The sequence below is a fragment of the Mirounga leonina genome, unplaced genomic scaffold (assembly GCF_011800145.1).
Source record: "Mirounga leonina isolate KUSES-001 unplaced genomic scaffold, KU_Mleo_1.0 Mir_201, whole genome shotgun sequence".
In the NCBI taxonomy this organism is placed as follows: domain Eukaryota; kingdom Metazoa; phylum Chordata; class Mammalia; order Carnivora; family Phocidae; genus Mirounga; species Mirounga leonina.
The window spans coordinates 10,025,297-10,048,183 of record NW_023270504.1 but is presented as its reverse complement, the minus strand read 5'-3'; the positions used below and the strand labels follow the sequence as shown (position 1 = coordinate 10,048,183).

The following is a 22,887-nucleotide window of genomic DNA, read 5'->3' as shown; positions in this document are numbered from 1 at the left end:
AAAATGCTTCTCTCTGAGATATTGGCATGGTTCCCTCCCTTACCTTTTGCAGGTACTGCTGCACATTTCACTTTCTCAGCAAAGCCTTCCCTAACCACCCAATTTGTAATGTATATGCGCATGCACACACACGCGCACACACACGCAATGCACAACCAGTCTCCTTTCCTCCATCTCCACTATCTGACATAGTATTAATTGTTCATATTGTTCATTATTTGCCTTCCCCATTACAGTGTAAACTTCACAAAGGCAGGGTGTTTTTGTCTTTTTTGTTTACTACCTAGCATTCTGCAGTGTCTGAGACATAGTAGGTGCTCAATAAATATTTGCTGAATGAATGAATACATTTCATAATGACATAGTATTTGAAAGAGGAAAGATGAGTACTTCTGATGAATAACAATAGTTACATTTATATAAATTTAAAATGTATGCTATGATTAAGCTAATCCCTTTAAATTGTGTAACTGCTCAGAACACATTTTATGTTACTTGATATACAGCAGTTTTAATTTCTTTCTCAAGCAAAGGGGCTTTGTTTCTTCTCATGGGAAACAAACTAAGTAGATTTCTCTAATATTGAGTTATCTCAGTTTTTCCTTATCAACACGGATCAAAACATGCTGAAAGTACCCCTAAAGATGATGTAATACATCCCCTTTGATTTACAGATGAGAAAACTAAGGGCTGAAAAGATGGAGACTTCTGAAGGTCATTGTCAATATCAGAACTCATTTCTTCTGACCAAATATCAGGACACTTCTGAACAAATCTATCTTTCTACAAATGATTTATAACTAATAAAACCTAAATTATCTTCTTTGCCTACATGGTATTTGTGCCATTTAGACTATGTTTAGTGGTTAATTAGCCAATCTAAACTATTCAAGGAGAAGGCAAAGATCCACCCATGATACCAAATTCTGTTTCCTAAATAAGCCCTCCTCTCAACTTCTATATTTGAAACATTAACAATGTGTCCACCTGGACTTCTTGGAGAGCTCTGGTTTGCAAGGACAATATATGCTTCGGTTCATCTATGGAACAATCAGCTTAAGGAGTTGTATTCAGATATTATTAATGTTTTCAAACCCACTTCCTATTTTCCTGCTGAAATCCCTGCCAAGCACACACTTCAGCAGACACTAAAATAATTTGGGTAGTTGACATTCAATCCAAATTTTCTATGGAAATCTGCCAGATTTGACATCTGTGAGAAAGTGGGTAATTTTTATTATCCACAGAGAGCAAAAGCTGAGTTTGATATTTCTCTACCTCCACACATCTCCCCATAGTGGAGCCGCTACTCAGATATACACAAAAAGTGGGTAGCAAAGAAAATTATTTAACTCTTTCACCCTTGTCAGGATACAGCCAAGACTTAATTAAAATGAATTTTAAAGGAACCCTAGCAATGAATAAAACAAATTTCAGAGGTGTGGGGACTGCAAACTACTTTTATTATCATCCTTACATGTTGCCTAAAGACTATTTAACTATGTTTTCTCTGTTGCTTTAATACAACTAGCTGTCCTTAAAGCCTCTTTACTCGGTTCATAAAATAAAACCACAATTTCAAGTTGATTTTCTTTTTTAAATGTTTTTATAAACCCCAATATCATTTGACTCTGTAGTACCACAAAAGCATGCTTAAAATCATACAAAAATATTTCTATTGACATAAAATTTTATTTCCAGTGAGTTAAGACTAAGATACGTGTTTAAGGTTTCTCTCAGCTCTTTCAAAGAAAAAGATAAACATAGATATTGCCATGTTCTTATATGTTATATACTAAAATCCTACCAAGATTTATACTGCAAAGAAAGTTAGTTTACTCTATTAGCTCACTACAATAACACAGGTAAACTTCTCCCACTCACTCTTCCAATCAAGCTGTTGAGCATGACTCAACTTAGGAAATTAGAAATGATGATAGCATCTGACAAGTAGTCAGAGGGGTAGAAAAACATGGTAAATTACTCATTTTACAAAAGTAGAATTTAAACATTGGTGGTATGTTCTTAACTTTCAACATGAGAAGATGCCATCTTAAATCTATGTTTAAAAACCTAAAGGTGTCCACGAATAGATTAATAAATAAGATCTATAACACACAAATCATTGAAGAACCCATAAAACAAACATACCCTGTGTCACAAAGGGTGAAAAAGAAAAGAAAGCAAAAAGGAAAAAAACAGAAAATGTAGACATAAAAGAAGTTGAGACAAGTAAGACTAATACATCAATTATGATAATAAATAAAAAGTTAAATTTCCCCCTTGGGGGCAAAAATCATGTTGGCTTAAGAAACAAATTCAGGGGCGCCTGGGTGGCTCAGCCGTTAAGCGTCTGCCTTCAGCTCAGGTCATGGTCCCAGGGTCCTGGGATCGAGTTCCGCATCGGGCTCCCTGCTCTGCGGGAAGCCTGCTTCTCCCTCTCCCACTCCCCCTGCTTGTGTTCCCTCTCTCGCTCTCTCTCTCTCTGTGTCAAATAAATAAATAAAATGTTTAAAAAAAAAAAAAGAAACAAATTCAACACTGTTTCCATAAGAGGTATATCTAACAGAAGTATTCAAGATAAAAAAGAGGAAGAAGGGATAGAACACGCCTATGTAAGGGTATGATCTGGGCCTCCAGGGCATGACGCATGCTGCTTTCCAAGATGGCGAGACAGGGAGAGAACGAGTTGGCTCAGGCTGCATATTTGAAGCAGTCAGGACCTTCATTTCCCTGCGATCAATGCTGCCTGGGTCTCCTTTTCTTCTCTCAGTAATAACATAGCCATGACATTCTGCCTTGGCCTTCCCTACCAAGCAAGCTTCCTAATGATCTATCTACAAGGCTCCACTCAAACAAAAGCTCCACAAAGGCAGGGAGTTTGGGAAGTTCAGTTCAAGGCCTTACCTTTGGAAACAATTTGGCACATGGCAGACAGGGCAAGCATATGTTTTGAACGAATGCATGAGAAAATAAGAAAATAAATGAAGATGCCTATATAGCATGCTAGCGATCTAAACACAATCCTTTGACTTGATGCATCTCCTCCCTCCAACTTCTACTGAAATGAGTAAAAGCATTTCTAAAAGTTACAAACACAAACACTGAAGAATAAGAAGACTATCAGTTGTTAAGAGATTTCACCAAGTTTCCAGAAGATGGAAAGCAGAGGGAGGAGCAATGACTGATGAAGGAAGCAGCCATAAGCTAGAATATAAATATACAGGGCTGCAGCTGAAACGGAGCCAGTTTCACTATCAGAGGTCCAGCGTAGGAGGTATTAGGTACCATGGAGAAGTAGAGGTAGGCCAGAAAGAGAAAGTACTCACAGAAGCACCTGGTAAGGAACAGTTGATTTCTCAAGTCCCATATTATCCCCATGTAAAAAAAAAAAAAAAATGAATTCTTTATTAAAGAAATGGTCCAAACTGTCAAAAAAGTAGGCCAGCTGGGGCGCCTGGGTGGCTCATGGGGCGCCTGGGTGGCTCAGTTGGTTAAGCGACTGCCTTCGGCTCAGGTCATGATCCTGGAGTCCCGGGATCGAGTCCCGCATCGGGCTCCCTGCTTGGCAGGGAGTCTGCTTCTCCCTCTGACCCTCCTCCCTCTCATGCTCTCTGTCTCTCATTCTCTCTCTCTCTCAAATAAATAAATAAAATCTTAAAAAAAAAACAAAAAGTAGGCCAGCTGGTATGGAAGTCAACACCCCAGAGTAAAGTCTTCCCTATTTGACTTTAGCAGTCTTCCAAGGTAATGCAGGCAACTCAGCTATTTTTAGCACTAAGTCAAGCCCCATGATTGTAACTTACCTTTGAAGTGGCTTTTCTTTTGCCTCATTCTGAAAAATGATGGGCAGCAATGGATCACCTAATTTCTGAGAAAAGCCTATAGTATAAAAGATAAACAACAAAAGCCCTTTGGAATTTATTAACAGAAGAATGAGATCTTTAATATACTTGCTTTGGGGTCCACTTGTTAGACTCGAGAATATACAGCACCCATAAAGCAAATTTAAGAAAAAAGAGTAACTGGAAAGTCCAAAAGAACTGCAGGAAATTAAAATACAATTGCTGATAAAAACAAAATTAATAGAAGTGTCTGAAGTAATGATGTGAATGTTTCCCAGAATATGGAATAAATAGAAAGGGGCAGAATATTTGAGAGATAAAATAAAAATTCTATAGATGATCAAAACAGAAAGTCTAAGAGGTAGCCATATCATCCCCCCCCAAAAAACAATAAAGGAAGGCCATTATTCAAGGCAAAATAGCAAAGAATTTTCCAGAACACAAGAAGATAAATATTATGAATGATCTAAAACACTTAAAAGGAGGGGCTAAAACATGTCCTCAGAGAAATACGAATTAACCTGGCATCTGATTTTAGCAACATTGCATTCTAGAAGATGAAAGATCATGGCTTCAAAACTCTGAAAGAAAATAATTTCCCATCTTGAATTTTAAGCCTCGCCATGCTATTAATCCAATATGAAAGAGATTAATGATACTTTGAGATATGTGAGATCTGTGGAGGTTTAAATGGCATGTAACCTAGAAACTTACTTGAGGTGATCCCCCAATAAAATTGAGGAAATAATTGAGAGAAACCAAAAAAGAAGAAGATATGAAGAGTTCAGGAGATAAGAGATCTGACCCAGGAGAAAAACTAAGCAGTAAGTAGCAGTAAGACAGTCAAGATTTGAATAGGTGGGCAGAAAGTCTCCAGGGAAAAGGGGAAACGATTAGGACAGATAATCTGACTGGAGGTCTGGAAAACTGAGAGGATGCATAGGGGTGAGGGGTGGAGTAGCAGAATGTAGTAACCATTTGAAATATGCACTAGAAATGTTCTCCATTAATACTGGGATCCAGAGAGCAGGACTATCCCAAATATTCAATATCCCAAATTGTATATTGGTTTTATCTTTTAGAATCAACCTACAGACAAATCACAGAAGACATAAGGATGGTAACAATACAGAAAATAAATGGCAACTGTGATAGTATAAAAGTGTTGAAGTGTTGAAGGAGGTTGGGAAATAGAAGAAAGTCAAGAGAAGTGGATGAAAAGATGAGAAGAATGTGCTCGTCCCACAAAGTGAGTAATCAGGTGAATTGTCTATCATTGATTTAACAAGGAACAGAGGGTTTCATTTTGTTTGAAGTTGTTTCGAAAGAAAACCTGATCAAAATTCAACCAACATAAGGAACAGCGCGGAGGACCATAGGGGAAGGGAGGGAAATCTGAATGGGAAGAAATCAGAGAGGGTGACAAACCACGAGAGACTCTGGACTCCCGGAAACAAATAGAGGGTTACGGGAGGGAGGGGCGTGGGGCGATGTGGTAACTGGGTGATGGGTGTTAAGGAGGGCACATGTGGTGATGAGCACTGGGTGTTATACACAACTAATGAATCGTTGAACACTACATCAGAAACAAATGATGTACTATATGTTGGCTAACTGAACATTAAAAAAAAAAAAAAAATTCAGGCGCCTGGGTGGCTTAGTTGTTAAGCGTCTGCCTTTGGCTCAGGTCATGATCCCGAGGTCCTGGGATCGAGTCCCACACCGGGCTCCCTGCTCTGCGGGAAGCCTGCTTCACCCTCTCCCACTCCCCCTGCTGTGTTCCTGCTCTCGCTATGTCTCTCTCTGTCAAAAAAATAAATAAAAAATCTAAAAAAAAAAAAAAAAAATTCAACTAACATGATGACAGCCCAAATACACATGAAAAACTATGAAAGATATCAGAAGAGTTAGCATATTCCAATGTCATTACACTTTGGAATCCTATTTTTTTTGTCCACCAACAAATTCCTCCAAACTTTTTTAAGAATGAAGATATAAAGCATAGAAAATATAGGAAGTTACCATGTTCCTATTACCATCTAGTTTAATACCGATTCTAAATTGGAGAAGGGTGCCAGCAAAAAAGTACAGAATAAATTGATGATTTGCAAATTTAAATAAATTTCTAACTAGAATACTTTCTTAGAATAAAATTCTTATGGAAGCTCAATATGTAAAACAGATTAAAACAGATTTTGGTCAAAGGGACAGCACATTAACCAAGCTCATTTATGAATATAGATGGGAAAAATCTAAATAACATGCAGGCAAACTAAACTTAATGGTATCTTAAAAGATTTATCATTAATCCAAGAAGAGTGTACTACTAGTGTATCTATTAATAAAAGGATTCACACCAGTATGATCATCTTGCTAGAGGATAAAATGGCATTTTAAAATGTGAAAAAATCCACTTTATGTTAATGTTTAACAACAACAACAAAAAATGGACATTCAGTAAATTAAAAATAGCAGTATATAATTCCTTAATATAAAAATTATTTGTCCCAATCCAACAGACCAGGAAAAAAACTGAATACCTACAAGATATATTATACCACTAATAACAGTGAAGAGACAAAGTTGCCAGATTCTAATATTGTTAGTTGTTTTTTGTTTTGTTTTGTTTGTTTGTTAATGCCCCTTTAGTAACACTCCCAATGGACATTTTTGGATACTTCAGAATGTATCTAAAGTTCATCTAGTCAAAAAAATAAGGGAAAACATCCTTAATGAGATTTATTAAGGAGCTATATCAACTGAATGAATAAATGATAGTACAGGTACAAGAACTGACAACCAGATCAACTTAATAAAATAGAATGGAAGCATATACCTGTACCTCCGAAACAAATAATACATGTTAAAAAAGGGGAAAAAAAAAAACCAAAAAACTCAGAGCTGTGAAAAAGAAAATGGAAGATGTTGACCAGAGAGTAGTATTTGTTCTCTGAGGGAAGATGCAGTTCACATAGCTGTCATGGTGATTTTTTGTTTGTTTTAGAAAGAGAAAGAGAAAAAGAGAGAGAGAGAGAGAGAAAGCACAAGCATGCACTGAGTGGGGAGCCTGCTTCTCTGTCTCCCTCTGTCTCCCTCTGTCTCTCCCCTGCTTATGCTCTCTCTCTCTGTCAAATAAATAAATACAATCTTGAAAAAAAAGAATGGAAGCATATATAGTATAATCCTGAAACAAATTCTAGTTTATATAATAATTTAATAGAGGGATTATTTAATGAATAGATGAGGGAACACAGTGATTTGAGAAAAAATTATACTATGTATCAAACTGAATAAGAAAATAAAGGATTAAATGTAAAAAAATAATAATAAATCATTAAGAAGAAAATTAGAAGAAAGTATATGAAAGTAGCTACATTTTCTGAATATAAAAGCAAGAGGAGAAATCAAAAAAGCAAAATCATAGATTCCAATGCATAAATAAAAATTTACATTGAGTACATTAAAATCAAAATGCAGGCTAAAGACAAGAATATATTTACAAAAAATATAAGGGAAAATTTAATATATTAAGAGGATTTATAATCATACAGAAATATATCTTAAGGGGAAAAAAAGGATGTGAACAGAACAAAACAGACTAAGAAATACAAATGGAAGTAAACATAAAAAATGATTTAGTTTCACTCAAAATCAAAGAAGTGTCAAATTTAAATAAGGGAATACCTCATAGTGCCTATCATTCACCAAATGTTAATATTAAAATGTTCAGTCTTGGCAAGGGAACTAGGAGACCAGCTCCCTATTATACTGCTGATGGAAAGGCACCAAAAGCCTGAAGAACAATGCTTTTTGCCTTTCATTTAGTAGTTCCAGTTTTAAGGACCTGTCTTTAGGAAACAGTCAAAGATATAAACAAAGTTTTATGCATAAAGATAGAATTTGGAACAAACAGCCTAAATGCTCACCCACAGGAGAACAGTCAAGCACATGATAGTACATCATAGAAACTAGACTCTACCCACATGATGTCAAATTAAAAGTCTCATTAACTAAGAATATTTAATCTCATGGAAAATGATCAAAATAAAAATTAAGTAATAAATGTAATATATAATGCCATATTTACAGTTATGATCCCAAATGTATAGAAGCCATAGAAATCTGGATAAAAATATATAAAATAGTAATAGTGAATTTTCTCTGGCTCTTGAGATAAGGTAATTTCATTTTTAGAGTATTCTTTATTTTCAAAACTGTCTGAAATATGAACACAGTTCTTTCATTCTAAAAAATAAATATTACAACTATTTTGAAAAAAACAAAAGAATTATGAGATCATAGCTCTTTTGTCTCCAATCACTCATTCCATCACTACAAACCACAGCAAGAAAACTCCTTAGCATCATGAAAAAAAGTTCTTCTTTGCACCACCTCTCAATTCTTTGAGATCCAACAAATGTAAACCATTACAATATGCAGCACTGCAGCCACCTTGTAGCTATTCAGAGATGGGGGTGGGGGGGGGAGCTTTTGCTCCCTTCCCAAATCATTCTCCTTCTACCACAGGATTCTGAAATCTCTAGAAGAGAGGGCATTGCCTTTTCCATTCATTTTATTCTATCATAGAAATGCCTTTATTGAGCATGGTAGCATGCACTAGATAGCATTAGACATGCATTACATACATTAGCTTAATCCTCCCAGGACTATTATTATCCCCATTTTACAGCTGAGCAAACAGAGGTGGGAGAAGTTGAATTACTTGTTTAGGGTCACTGGGAGAGTAAGTGAGGCTGTGGAGTTCAAGCCAGGCAATTTGGCTCCAAGGTCTACCCCCTTATTAACTGCTATGCTGTAAGGAATTTGACCTTGAGGGAATTAAAATATTTACCCAAATTTACATTAGGGTGTGAGCGGCTTTTCCTCTTTGAGGGGCAGGTTCTGATTGGGAAGAGAGTCTGGTATTTTGTAAAAGGCGAAAGATTTATACGATCTGAAGAGAAACCAGAGTATGAGAGTCTGGTATTTTGAAGGACAGGCAAGTGACACTGGGAAATGTATAGAAAACTTAAATTGTGATCTTGAATATAAACCTCGTTATTTTTTCACTGTCCTTAACTCCACATATAAAAAGGTTCAGACTAGGCTCATGCTCTGTAGATTCTATTTACAATACTCTGCTTTCACTAGCCAAATTTTCAATATAATTTCAAGGCTTGGGAATTAGAATATTTTATCCAGTATATTTTCAATAGCTGCTGGTTCTAGGCTAGGAATATTACCTTTTATGCATCCATAAAATTAAATTCTACATGGGGCGCCTGGGTGGCTCAGTTGGTTAAGCGACTGCCTTCGGCTCAGGTCATGATCCTGGAGTCCTGGGATCGAGTCCCGCATCGGGCTCCCTGCTCGGCAGGGAGTCTGCTTCTCCCTCTGACCCTCCTCCCTCTCTTGCTCTCTGTCTCTCATTCTCTCTCTCTCAAATAAATAAAATCTTTAAAAAAAAATAAATTCTACTTGGCGCTCACATGCAATTGACTACTATTTCCTAAATTTAGACTTGAAAATAAAATATGGGATGTGATTTTTTTTTATGTCAAAGTTCAGCATAACGTTCAGACAATCATTGAGAGCTGCAACAAGAACTGTTCTGAGATGGGTGGAGGGGGCAGGAGGACACGATCAATAAGACATGATCCTAGCCATTGAAGAGCTCCCATTTAAAGCATCCACTGGGAAGCAAGAAAATTAAACAGGAAATTTTTGCATGAAGACTCAAACACATCATTCAGGGACAGCTGAATATAGTATTCAAGCACTTTAGCAATTCTCATATGGTAATAATTCTTACTTCTATAAAATACATATTATATAAACTACCTTGCTTTACTACATAAATATAGTTTGCAAAAAAAAGAACCCTCCCTCTGTTAAAGGTATAAGAAATATGAATAAAAGTAAAATATCTAAGGAGTATAAGAGGAGAAGAGAGGACAAACTGTAGGCAAAGTTGTCACTACAGAGCAGTGAATACAATCCTCTTTTATTAACAAGAAACCAAGTTAAGCAAGGAATGAGGATGGGGCCCAGAGATTTCATAGTCAAATGCAAACCTTTGGGCATTTTCCAAGCAAATAAGCTTTGTAAATGGAATGGTATTAGCCAAAATAAATTTTTTTCATGGAATTACCCACCAAATGCATACAATATAAACTACACTTGGAAGATTACAAAAAGGAAACAATAAGAGCTGAGCTTCCAGAGTTCTCTGTTGCAGTTAATGATCTAGATGGCAAGGAGATCATCACAGTACCAAAGTTTAACCAGAGCCCAAGCAATAATCACCCACTTAGTGGTTTTGGAAAAATCAAAAAGACAATGTCTCTAGGGAGAATATTAGCAGAATTCTCTTTGTCTACATGGCTTTTAACACCTGAACATATGAACAACATTCACTTTATTTCCTGGAAGGTCTTTAGTCAGACACTATTTCCAGCTCATAATCCTCTGATGTATTTACACCATTATCCAGTTTATTGGCTTTACATCTCTGAATCCAACTTAAAAGATAGGGTTCTCACATTGCCTCTTCTTGGTTTGGTAGACATTACTTGAGTTCTTAAAAATGACATTGCCACAAAATAGTCTGAAAATGACGCTGCCCCTAGAACAAGAAAGGAAATTTTTGCTAATGGGTAAAACTTCAAGGCACTGGAACTTTATTCAATATGGTTTTTATTAGATGAACTGTAAATAGGTCACACAGTATAAACTGTAGCAATGTCATCTAGCATTAAGAAATGATGCACAAACTTTCTAGAATCACATATATCTGGAAAATATATACGATCCCTTTTTTTTTCATTAGATGAGTTATTTCACCTAGACTGAGATGCACTCCATGTTATTTTTAAACGTAAGTTAAAGGACTAAAACATTTTAAATCATTCATTTATAAGATGTCAAAAGATCTTTCTTTTCCCTGGTTTCTGAGATCTACATATAGGCAATGAAAATTTTATTTGCCTAGTTGAATATAAATCCTCCAAAGCCCAGTATCAGCCCATTTCCAACATTCTTTAATACTGAGGTCTGGGTTTATGTAAACATTCACATTTATAAAAAATTTTATTTTATAGCTATTACAAAGATTTTATTTTATTGGCAATTTGCTTAGATATTTCAATTCTTTTCTATATTTCATACAAGTTATTTGCAATCCTTAGTAGTGTATATGCTATGATGTGTTAACATGCTAAAAGACCAAGATACCTCTACAACAAAAACAGAGCAGATGAGTGTGTGCTCTGTTCTACACATAAAATACAACACAATAGAATACATGTATATGTATGTGTACATATATGTATATATATACACACATGTATTGTGTAAGTATATACCTATATGTACATATTCTAAAAGGAATATATATAAAAAGATATATATATATAAGCTAGAGCAGAATATATACATATAATATATATATATATAACAAGGGAGACTAGTGAAATGCAGAAAAGTGAAATAAATATACTTTAGACCTTGGACCTATAATTAGGAAATAAATGCTGATGTTTAATGCTTGAAATGGCAGTGGTACACCATACTGTATTTTTTAGGTTGACCAGCGTCATCTCCGGATTTTATTTTCAGGTTGATTATTCATTTTTATTTATTCCACAAATATGGATTGGTCATATACTATGTGCCAGGCAGTATGCTTGGGACAGGGTACGGAGCTGAACAAGGCAGTCAGCTTCCCTGATCTCCTGGAGCTTACAAGTTTAATGGCACAAACAGACATTCTACAGATAATCAGTCTCTGTTTCTCTGTCTCTGTCTCTCTGTGTCATGCACCAACCCCCAACATACACACATACACAGTTACTGAGAAAACGTACAGGATACAGTGCAGTGGAAGTTTAGAGAACATGTGAAAAGAATTCAACCCCCTCTGGGAATTAAGAAAGGACTCATGGCAGAGCCCTTTGGGCTTGTATTTTAGTAGGAGCTAATGGGGCATGAATACGATGGGGAGCAGCAGATAAAGCTAGAGCAGAGGGTACAATGCATGCAGAGGCTCTGAGGTGAAAAGGACATGGTGTTGAATCACAGACCTGTGCCTCTGAAACAAATAATACGTGATATGTTAAAAAGAAGAAGAAGAAGAAGAGGAAGAAGAGGAAGAAGAAGAAGAAGATAGTAGGAAGGGAAAAATGAAGGGGGGGGAATCGGAGGGGGAGATGGACCATGAGAGACTATGGACTCTGAGAAACAAACTGAGGGTTCTAGAGGGGAGGGGAGTGGGGGGATGGGTTAGCCTGGTGATGAGTATTAAAGAGGGCACGTTCTGCATGGAGCACTGGATGTTATATGTAAACAATGACTCATGGAACACTACATCAAAAACTAATGATGCAATGTATAGGAACTAACACAACATAATAAAATAAAAATAAAATAAAATAAAGAAAAGGACATGGTGATTATAGTACAAAGAACAAGAAATGTCAGTGTCAAGATATGAAGCCACAGTAGCAGGACAGGAAGCTTTAAGCCTCGTTAGGGAGTTGGGTGTTTATTCTGAGACAAGCAAGAGCCACTGCAGGGTCCTTTAGAGGAATAAGAGAATGAGATTTGCAGTTTCCAAAGATCACTGGATAAAATGAGGAAAACAGAACACAGAAATGATTGCACAAAGGGACACAATCATGTGGCATTTATGTTTGTAGAGTGAAAAGATGCTGGTAACTCACACTGGAATGACAATGGTAGATAGGACAAGAGGACGTGTGGGACAAGGTAGTCATCAGATGTAGGGGATGCTGTGGTGTGCCACGAAGATCCCCCTTCAGGATCCAAACAGTCATTTCCCCAGCTCTAGGGCAAGTTAGCTGCAAAAAGTTCACAACCAAGTGACTTCTGGAAAACCGAAATTTCTCTCAGCTTAAGGAACTGCCTTCCCCAAGGTAAAATCTTGTCTGGCAGTAGCCAGTACCCAATGTCTGGATGTGAGTGGGTGGGGCAGGGTGGGTACAGTGGCTCCGCCTGCTTATCTACATTAGATACTGGTCATATACTACCTACGAAGGGCTGAGCTTGGAGATTACCACCAGCCTTGCCTAATCCTGCTTACCTGTCTCTTACAGATGTTCCTGAGAGCCCTCTTCCGAAAACTGTTGGCACATAATCTCCCTCTCAGAGTCTCTTTCTGCAGAACCCATCCGAAAACAGCATACAAGGGTTTTTCTGTTTGTTTGTTTGTTTTTAAATCATTTTGAGTTACTCCACACTCATTACTTAATAAACTGCTTTGAAAGGTCATGTAGCTATAGGATAGCTATTTTAATATCAACTTAGACCTAGACTGAACCAAATAAATTACATTCTACTTAATATGACAGTATTATAGCAAAACTTTGGCACTGGATTCACTACCCAGGGAATTAAAATCCAAGCAAGAAACTAGCTTGACCCAGTTAATCCACCTACAGATTTTTTGTTCATTGGTCTCCTACTAAAACGGGTAAACACTGCCATTAAAATATCTGGGAGCTAAAGCTGGTGAACAAGTATATGACTCTGGTGTGAACCAGTAGATACTAAATGGGCTTGTCTGATCTATACAACAGAGCGTTCAACCCAGCGATTTGAGCACATCCTTTCTGCTTCGTTGGTCACCAATGGATTTTCTGTTAAGTTCAATTGAGTCTGGCACTCTTTTTAGCCTTTCTCTTTTGAGGGAAAGGCTGATGCTGTTTAAAGGTCTTACTAAAAAGCAGAGCCCTTTGATTGAGAACCTCAAAAAAGACTATATCAAGAGCACACCTTTTAATATAGAGCTACACACTCCCTTATTTTAAGCCCAGCAAGGGAAGCCTAATTGTCAGAAGAATTTTTTATTAGTTCATTTTTACGAAGTGCACATCCCCACAGAGGCAGTTGCATCTGGGGAGAAGACTCAGTGAGAACACTGATCCATTGTATAAATTTAGCGTACTCAGTGGTTCTAGCTCTAATAGCCATTTGGGCAACCAAACCAAATTCATATTTTTTTGGTTCTTGGGCCCTCCTAATTGAGGGAAAAAGCACAGTGTTACAGAAATGTTACAGCATAAAAGTCTTTATGTTGTGAGGTAATTTTAAAAGTGATTAGTAATCTACTTGCAATTGAGTTTTAGTTTAATAAGGTAAATAGGAGTAAAAGTACTTGGTTAATAAAAAATCAAACATCATCTTATTGATTCTCGACTTTTATATTTCATAATTATGATATTAAAAAGAAAAAAAAACTATTTAGCTATATGCCTCTCAATTGTCTATTTGCTCTTAAACCAGGCTAACCCTCATCTGCTCTACGTCACAGGGGATTAAAACTCACCTGTAATACTTCTCCAGGCTCCACTGCTAACTAGCTCTAAACCAGATTCTTCCAATAAGAACTGGCAAAATAAACTAAGTGGGAGGAGGGAGAAGCCTTCTCTCTCTCTCTACTTCAGGAAACATCTTTACCAGCGGCTGCATTCCCTTGGGGGTCCTAGTTCCCACAAGTCAGCCCCTCCCTCTAAAGGCAGCTGACACTTTGAGTCCAGCTCCCACTGGGCAGCCTTGGCTCCCTGGGTTCCTCCAGCTCTAAAGGTAGTAGTTGCTTCCTGCTATTGCTAATCTTCATCTTAACTAATTCCCTGTGTTAAATTCTCTGTATAGAACTATTGGACATGGCTCTGCTTTCCTAACTGGTCCCCAGCTGACACATAGACTATCTGTTACTTTAGAACCAAGTCGTAGGGGCACCTCGGTGGCTCAGATGATTAAGTGTCTGACTCTTGAGTTCAGCTCAGGTCATGATCTCAGGGTCCGGAGATCAGGCCCCATGTCAGACTCTGCACTCAGCACGTAGTCTGCTTGAGATTCTCTCTCTCCCTCTACCCCTACCCCCACTCGAACTCTCTTTCTCTCTCAAATAAATAAGTAAATCTTTAAAAAAAAAAGGTCCTAATTTATGGCCATATATTGTTCTAAGATGTTTTGAATTCTTTCTGCCCAGAATTTGTAGGAAATCTCAAATTATAAACAACACCAAACATTGGGATTGGGTTCCCAGATTAGCCCATAAACTTTGATTAAAACTTTTTAAAAAATTTTCTGTCACTATTTTTTATTTTTATTTTTTCAGCTTTACTACATATAATTGACAAATAAAAACTATAAGATATTTAAAGAGTACAATGTGATTTGATATACATGTACACTTTAAAAGGATTCCCCTCTGAGTGAACACATCCATCACCTTTCATATCCAATCACCTCCCCCTTTTTTTGGTGAGAACACTTAAATTCTACTCTCTTAGCAAATTTCATTCATATAACACAGTGCTCTCAACTAGAGTCACCATGTTACACACTAGGTCTTTCAGACCTTATTCATCTTATATTCTTAACATATCCGAAATGTAATGCTTCGAGGTTCTAGTCTTCTTTCTCTTCTTTCCTCACTCTTTGCACTCACTTTTTTTTTTTTTTTTTTTTTTTAGTAAGCTCTACACCCAACATGGGGCTTGAACTCATGACCCTGAGATCGAGTCCCATGCTCTACCAACTGAGCCAGCCAGGAACCCCACTCTGCACTCACTTTTAATTACTTCATCCAAGCTCTTTAATCACCAGTTTCTAACCAAATCTATGCCCCCTAGCTAGACCTCTCTGCTGAGATGCAGACTTATATTATCTCCATTTTCTTGCTAGTTATCTTCAATGGGATGTCCTAATGCACCAAATTTACTCTATCCCCATCTGAACCAATTATATAATTATATAATCTTGCCAAACTTGTTCCTTTATTTACTGTTAAAATCCTCCTAGTTGTCAAGGTCAAAAACTTTGACATAATCCAAGGACTTCCTCCTTTCCTTCATATCCAGTTGGTCACTAAGACTTACAGATTATAGACTCTCAATATCTCTTACATATCTTCCCTATTATCTATTCTTCCTGTCACTGCCTTAGTTTAGAAACGCATCTCTTCTTGTTTGGGCCACTACAACAGCTTCGTAACTGACCTCCCTGACCTTAGTCTCTCCACCCTTCCATTCAACTCCACAATGCAACCAAAAGTGATCTATCTAAATTGTAAATCTGACTATGTCATTTGTGTGATTTGTATTTATTTATAAGATCCACATAACATTCAGAATATAGTACTAAACAGTAAATTAAAAGATTTCTTTATCTGACTCCTACCTAATTTTATTAGTCTCATTACTTCCCCATACCTACACTTCCCTCTAGCCACATTGAACTCATTTCACTGTAAGTGTTCACCTAATACCTATTTAACAACATTTACGCTTGTGGCTTGGAATGCTCACACTCACTTTTTAAAACACTAACTCTTGTTCTAGAAAGAAAGTTTAATACTCATCTCCTCTTGTATCACAAAGAAAATATATGGAAGGATGAGGTTAACATTATGGATGTAAAGTGTAGTGTGAAATAAGTGCCAAGCGTAATGGTTTATGTAGTTTCCTAGAGGTCCAGACTGGCTTCTTACTCAACTTCTTTGTCTTCGTCCACTCCTTATGATAGATATGCATGTATCACTTCTCTTCGGGTTCTTCTCTTGATAATTTACCCCCTCTACTTTATAATCTTTCAATCAAGGTCATCACAAAATAAGGAAAGAGAGGTAGGGTAAACCAGCTTGTTCCTTAGCTCTTTACTTCCTTCTGGCCCCAACTCATACCCTTTCCTGGTGTTTTTTTGGTTTTTGTTTTTCATGTGTGTGTGTGTGCATATGTGTGTGTTTTCTAAGTACGCTCCATGCCCAGTGTGGAGCCCAACGCAGGGCTTGAATTCACAACCCTGAGATCAAGACCTGACCTGAGATCAAAAGTGGGATGCTTGACCAACTGAGATACCTAGGCGCCCCACCTTTTTCTGTTTGAACTGAATGTAGTTCATTAGGGAAAGACTAAATGAGGACACAGAAGAAATTTATATATATACATATATATTATATATGATTAACATGATATATACAATTACTATATAATAATATGATTAATACATGATTGATATATAATCATATACCTATATGATTGACAGGTGATAAATATGATAGAACATATATCTATTTGTAAAACTGAGCTAGGATGTCATAACATTCAGTCAACATCACATTTGGTAGATTTTGTCTTATTCAATCCTAAGAACAATATAGGGACATAGCAGGAACTTAATGTTTAGTAAACAAATAATTGAAAGGATGTTCCTGTCAAAAAATAAGCTTCTCTGGTTGAGTCACAGCTAAGAAGTCGGAGAGGCTGCTCTGAGGGGACAAATCCAAGGCAGAAATAGGCAGTGAAGAAAGAAATATTCGGTGGGAACAGGGGAAGGAACATTGCAGCCAGGAAGCCAACTGTAAGTTGTATAAATTGTTAGCTTGGGGATTGTTGGCAAGCAGGTTTTAGTGCTACTTGATAATTTTGGAGGATTTAACAATTTAGGCACTTGAGAATACATTGTCATACTCATCAAAGCAATGAAAATCATGTAAAACACAAATGGTGCCTTAAAAATCTCTTCTATATTCCTTATCTTTCCACTGTGTGTTCTCATTGCTACTTGGCCAACTTGTGATTTGGTATTTGTAACAAATTGGGACAATGTGAAGAGAAGTTCTGGCACCACCAAGGACTACACTGTTCCCTTCGAATAGCGCTGCACCAGGCTTCCAAACCAGAGAGGAGTACAGATGACCACTGTGTCACACCGTTTAACTTGACAACACAAAACCAGAGAGACCAGCTTCTGTGATCTCATGAAAGACTCTTGACCTTTTTCAAACATTCAAATGACTGTACAGCTCTCATCAGCTATAGAATGCTTCTGTGCTTCCCATTCTAAGTGGCATTCACCAACTGAAAGGGATGTGCTTGGGTGGTCTTTTTTTTTTTTAAAGCACACCAATGTGCTCTGAATAACTGAAAAATATTTTTGACAAAGGTCAAAAAGGCTTCAAGCGGAAATACAAAACAAAGGCTTGTACTTTAAAGGCAAAACTTGGAGGATGTTGATTTTGCACCCAATCATAAAGCATATTATTGAAAATGAACTCCTATCAGCAAATAAAACCATCTGGGCCCCAGCTATCCTTATAAAGAGGAAACCTAGGTTTCCTAGGTTGCTTATAAAGCTCCCCAAAATCCTATAAAAGAATGTGTACATATACCATATGGTATGAGAGTCTTTTAAAGATTAAAAAAAACACTCTATTTACTCAGCCTGATAACATGCTCATGGCCAAGAAAACAGGCTCTTCTGGGGCGCCTGGGTGGCTCAGTTGGTTAAGCGACTGCCTTCGGCTCAGGTCATGATCCTGGAGTCCCGGGATCGAGTCCCACATCGGGCTCCCTGCTCGGCAGGGGGTCTGCTTCTCCCTCTGACCCTCTTCCCTCTCGAGCTCTCTGTCTCTCATTCGCTCTCTCAAATAAAAAAAGAAAAATCTTAAAAAAAAAAAAAAAGAGAACAGGCTCTTCTGTTTAAATGCATCGTGATCCTGTAAAGCCATGCTTCTCACACCAGAGTGTCTGCCATACTCCTGAAGATATGTGGTGGTATGATGGGGTAAGGGAATATCATGCGTGAGACAAGTGATAAATTCCTGGTATATCAGGTTTGGGAAAGAAAATTAAATAGCTTGAATGTAATTCAAACATTATTTTATTTTAGCATGAACACAACTATATTGTAGGACAGAAGGCAAAAATTACAGGTATTTTATCGTAAGAACTAAAAGTTCATAGAACTTGTACTTTCTAAGAGTTCAGGTGACCAAAACTTCAGGGCCTACCTCTGACTATACAAACTCCAAGGTCCAGCTCAAGTTCTAAGTGCCTGAACCCTCTCCAGAGACTCCAGCCCACCCAGCCCTTTTTCTTAGCTGGTTTTCTACTGCACAGCCATTCAAAAAGTGCTTTCTTGCTCTATTAGTTCATGTTTCAGCTGAATGATCCAAACTATTAAAAATCTAATTGAGAAATAGGTCATGGTCTTTTCATACTTTTTTTTTTAAGGATTTATTTATTTATCTGAGAGAGAGAGAGAGCGAGAGAGTACCAGCGGAGGGGGGATGGGGAGAGGGAGAAGCAGGCTCCCCACTGAGCAGGGGCCAGACATGGGGCTCATGGGCCTGGATCCCAGGACCCTGGGATCATGACCTGAGCTGAAGGCAGACGTTTAATCGACTGAGCCACCCAGCACTCCAATACCTTTACTTGTTAATGATTCTATGAAGTATTACCAAAAGTAGTTTTAACAATAAGACTGAATATTGATACTCCAAATGAAAAATTTTAAAATTAACATTGATAATTCTAAAAAAATGATAGTATTATTGCACTTAACCATTTAGTCCTAGATTCTAAAAGTACTTTAAAATATTAAATACTTTCATCCGCATTTCTTTTTTTTTAAAGATTTTATTTATTTATCTGACAGAGAGAGACAGCAAGAGAGGGAACACAAGCAGACGGTGTGGGAGAGGGAGAAGCAGGCTTCCCACTGAGCAGGGAGCCCGATGCGGGGCTCGATCCCAGGACTCTGAGATCATGACCTGAGCTGAAGGCAGACGCTTAATGACTGAGCCACCCAGGCGCCACTCATCTGCATTATTTCTTTTGAAATACTTAAATTCTTAAATTGCACACGGATAAACTATGAAGTTTATGCCCACTTCACTGAAGGCATTAATAGAATTGTCATGAAGGAGGACGTATAACTCTCAGGTACTACCAAATAATCTGGGGATTGTTCACATTAGCTGTACATTTGTTCTGTTGCTCCTTAAACACAACTATCCCTTCTGTTCTACTGTTGCACGTTTAGTGTAAACAGGGCAACCCAGGAAGGTGTCCTTCTCATTTCATTCCATAAATCACTCATACTGCCCTGTCTCAGTGTTTGATTGTCTGGTCCAAATATACCTACCCTTCATCAACTTTAAGTTTCCACTGACATGTCATCCCATTATGAATCTGTTTCTGCTTTTCCTCAAAGTCAAACTTCCAATCTTCCAGATTCAGGTTCCTCTACTGAAATGCAGGGGAATGAACATCATTGATGCATTTAAGGAAATTTTCCCAGAATCCTTCCACATTACTGATAATCTGAGACAAATGTCAAATGAGAAGTGGGTAAGAAAGGTCAAATGGCAACTTTCAGAACTACCATGATGTTCTGAATCTCAAATAGTAGAGAATAATATTACAAAGTAGGATAAAATTTGCAGACATATTTGAAACAGGAAAAAATATATATGACACAGAATACAGCATAAAGGGGCGCCTGGGTGGCTCAGTTGGTTAAGCGACTGCTTTCGGCTCGGGTCATGATCCTGGAGTCCCTGGATCGAGTCCCGCATTGGGCTCCCCGCTCGGCGGGGAGCCTGCTTCTCCCTCTGACCCTCCCCCATCTCATGTGCTCTCTCTCTCATTCTCTCTGTCTCAAATAAATAAAATCTTTAAAAAAAAAAAACAAGAATACAGCATAAATGTATTGTTCTATTAAAGTGGATACACATCTTTTCAGGGCTATTAATACTTTAAATAATGATTTTTTCCATCAAAGAAAATCAATGTATTTAACAATAAAACACATTTGAATTTTAGTTGCTTTTGCTTTTAATTAAGAAAATGTATTTAAATGATGACAGCTGTCATTTTGATAAACTTCAAAATTTTGTATGTTAACAACTCTAAGATGAGACTACAATATTAAACTATTTGTCACAAATTCACACTGCTAAGGGAAGTTCTAGACAGTTTTCAGCAAAGTTCCCAATACTAATTACTCAAACTAGGGCCTCCAGAGTCTCTGAAACCACTATAGTGAGGAATAATGAACTGACCTGGTCTCAAAAAACTTCCAGAGATGCTCTGAAGTACTTTCAAGTATAAAATGAATGCAATGTTTTAAGTAGTGGTTCATTGGTATTTTACCAAGGTAGACAGATACAAAGGGAAATTCTTTCAGGCTGCAATCACTTCAGTAATAATATAGTTAATAAATAAAAATGAAGCCTCACCAAGTTAACACACCACTTCTCAATATGTTTTAATTGTGCAATAAGAGACATCTGAATCATAACATCAATAGGTGAGCCAATTACTATTTATGAAACAAAATGGGTAACGTTTTGTGATCTCCTAAAATAGAAAGAGCCTTATGGAAGAACGCTAAAATGTAATGGAGATAACACAGTCCAAAATCCTTCCATGTCTAATGGTCCTTCCATGATCAACCCTCTCTACCTCTCTCCAAGAATATCATCTGCTACTATGTGCCTTCCTATGTACTTAGCTCTTTGTCAGCCCAGCATTCTTATTTGTGAATACTTCTGCCTGGAAAGCTGTCTTTGGCTTTGGACAGAGAGCTCCATGGTGTTGTGCGTATCTTGGACATGTCTTTGCTGAAAAACTTATCTAATGAGCTGCCCCCCTCCTTTCCCCGGGTCCTCTCTGTCATATAATCTTCCATATTTCCTTTTAAAAATGTTTAATGTTGGGCGCCTGGGTGGCTCAGTCGTTAAGCGTCTGCCTTCGGCTCAGGTCATGATCCCAGGGTCCTGGGACTGAGCCCCGCATCGGGCTCCCTGCTCAGCAGGAAGCCTGCTTCTCCCTCTCCCACTCCCCCTGCTTGTGTTCCCTCTCTCGCTGTGTCTCTCTCTGTCAAATAAATAAATATCTTTAAAAAAATGTTTAATGTAGTAAAGTATACATAATATTTACCATCTTAACCAGTACATCTGTACAGTTCAGTAGTGTTAAATACATTCACATTATTGTGCATGCTATCTCCAGAACTCTTTATGTCTTGCAAAACTGAAACTCCATACCCGTTAAAAAACAAATTGTTTTTTAACGGGTAGTCCCAGACCCTGGCAACTACTTTCGGTCTATGATTTTAACTACTCTAGGCACTTCATATAAGTAGAATCATACAGTACTTGACTTTCGTAGGTGGCTTATTTCACTTAGCATAATGGCCTCAAGGTTCATCCATGTTGTAGTATGTGTCAAAATTCCCTTCCTTTTTTTAAAAGCTGGATAATAATAATAATTAATAATAATAATCCATTTTGTTTATTCATCCATCAATGGGCACTTGGGTTGCTTCTACCTTTTGGCTGTTGTATTTACTGCTATCATGAACATGGATGTACAAATATCTCTTTGAAATTCTTCTTTCAGTTCTTTTGGATATATACACAGAAGTGGAATTGCTAGATCATATGGTAAATCATATGTTTAATTTTTTGAGGCATCTCCATACTGTGTTCCATAATAACTGTACATTTTACATTTCTACTAACAGTATGCAAGGGTTCTAATTTCTCCACATCCTCATGGACACTTATTTTCTGTTTTTAGGGGGTTTTTAAAAATATTTTATTTATCTATTTGAGATAGAGAGTAGAGAGAGAGAGAGAAAGAGCACACGGGGGGGAGGGGCAGAGAGAGAGGGAGAAGCAGACTCCCTGCTGAGCATGGAGCCTGACACTGGGCTAATTCCCAGGGTCTCCAGATCATGACCTGAGCTGAAGGGAGACGCTTAACCAAGTGAGCCACCCAGGCGCTCTGGGGGTAGGGGGCAGTTGTAGTAATCATCTTAATGGATGTGAGGTGATTTTATATTATTTTTTAGTATGTATCTACCTTTGTTCATTTGTTCATTTTTAAAATTTCTTACTGAAGCAGTTTTTGAGAAAGACTTGCCAAAGGAGATTGAGAATGGAGATTGAGAAACCAATAGAAAAGATGTGATAGATTCTTTCTGAAATGGTTTTGGTATAATCTGGAATTAAAATAGAGAACAAAATCAATTAAAAGTAAATATCTTATTCAGTGAGTACTGGCCATAAGTGACAGAGCTAAAAATGCTCTTAATTATTTTTTCTGTAGAAACCTTAGAACTGAGTGAGCCCAGCCTGAACTGGGATCTGCTCTCTCTCATTTACTTGCTCAGATGACTTTTGGTCAACTATTTAACCCTCGCTTCCTTATGTGAAAATTGAGATAAA

The 22,887-nt window shown here is 37.4% G+C and overlaps 1 protein-coding gene across 4 annotated transcripts in view; it reads right to left on the bottom strand.

The window, feature by feature from the left end:
• Positions 1-22,887, bottom strand: part of SOX5 (SRY-box transcription factor 5) — a 1,007,739-nt gene that overhangs the window by 777,766 nt on the left and 207,086 nt on the right. Inside the window, exon 4 of one of the 4 annotated variants that reach the window (XM_035028069.1) lies at positions 19,797-19,900. The exons of the other annotated variants lie outside the window; for them this stretch is intronic. The gene's annotated coding sequence lies outside the window, so the exon portion shown is untranslated. The remainder of the gene's footprint in view (positions 1-19,796; positions 19,901-22,887) is intronic. 4 annotated transcript variants of the gene reach the window in all.